This window comes from Genypterus blacodes, unplaced genomic scaffold, assembly GCF_046128005.1.
Source record: "Genypterus blacodes isolate CSIRO-AG114 ecotype Tasmania unplaced genomic scaffold, CSIRO-AGI_Gbla_v1 ptg000145l_1, whole genome shotgun sequence".
NCBI lineage: Eukaryota > Metazoa > Chordata > Actinopteri > Ophidiiformes > Ophidiidae > Genypterus > Genypterus blacodes.
In genome coordinates this window covers 55,001-56,357 of record NW_027466947.1, presented here as the reverse complement: position 1 = coordinate 56,357, position 1,357 = coordinate 55,001, and the positions used below count along the sequence as shown (strand labels likewise).

Genomic DNA, 1,357 nt, shown 5'->3' with positions numbered 1-1,357 from the left:
GTGATTGGCCGACAGGCAAACCGCTCCGACGCCTCCCAAGCTAAAACCCAGCAGAGCTTAAAGGTCTTCATCACTCTGAAGCGCTCCTCCTCATTATCCTACATGTTTTTCTGATGTGTTTGTGCGAGTTGTGCTGTTTTCTTTGCAGACACACACACACACATGCACAGACTAACACAGGCTCCACCTGCCCCGACACGCTCGCCTACAGTCTCCTCAGTTCCTGGAAACAAATGCAGGTCTGTTTAAAATGGCCTGTATGTGTGAAACCTTATATCAAGCATGTAGCATTTAAAATGACTGACGTGTTTAGACAGCAGGCTTTACCACCGACTCTATCTTTAACAGACTGACACCTGAGGTACACACACACACACACACACACACACACACACACACACACACACAGAAACCTGGCTGCACACGTACTGGAAGGATATGAAATGTATTTCAACGTAGAATAATACAATAATAGTAACAATCAATTAAAACATAAAAACATGTGCAAGGAGAAACATCTTTACAGTGTACATCAACAAACTGTTTGCAATCAGTGAAGTGCTTGAGTACAAGATTACACAAGCGCACACACACACACACACACGCTAACACTGATGCATTCACACACACACACACACGCTCGGCCGCATCCTGGGCTGAAGGAATTCAGTGTTTTGAACCTGGTCAATGATTAACAGCTGAAACTACAAACTGTCCCGTCTTCTTTCTACGCCGCCGTGTTCCCGGGGACAAACAGGCTGGGAGACGGAGCGGACGAGCGTCACCCTGTGAGCCGACTTCACGGAGTGTGACGAGGAGCATGACGGCTCATACACTCTGGTTGCTCCTCCGGTCGCCGTGTGGAGACGTGGACGTTCTGACCTCAGGGGATTCGAGCTCAACCTTTCACTTAGCTTATCTTACATTTAACCATTTAAAAGCTCTGTCGTGAAGATGATTCCTTCACCCGTCTCTTCATCTCTCTCTCCCTACAAACAATCAATCTTTGCATATTCTGCTTATGTGCAACAGTGATCAATAAGTCGTTCTGTCAGATTGTGAGCCTTTGTTCAGGCTCGCTGTAGATCAGGACAACATTCTTTGGCTGTTTGAGCCTCGTTACATCTGACACGCACACACACACACACGTTGATGGGAGCAGAGAGGACATTCTTAGACAGACATATTGTCACACACACACACACACACACACGCACACACACAGGTGCAGGAGTAGCTGCGGTAGTTGGGTCGGTCTTTGTGTCTCTGGAGGTGGTCGGGCTCGTTTACATTTATCAGAGGAAAGGTCAAACAGAGGTCAAAGCATTTGGGATCAATCACAGAGTCATCTTCAGCT

General features: G+C 47.2%; 1 protein-coding gene across 2 annotated transcripts in view; it reads right to left on the bottom strand.

Moving 5' to 3' along the window:
* Window positions 1–429: 429 nt before the first annotated feature.
* Window positions 430–1,357, bottom strand: part of tbc1d1 (TBC1 (tre-2/USP6, BUB2, cdc16) domain family, member 1) — a 31,501-nt gene continuing 30,573 nt past the window's right edge. For both annotated transcript variants that reach the window (XM_076165466.1, XM_076165468.1), the window contains one exon: window positions 430–1,357. This exon is cut by the window's right edge and continues 458 nt beyond it. The gene's annotated coding sequence lies outside the window, so the exon portion shown is untranslated.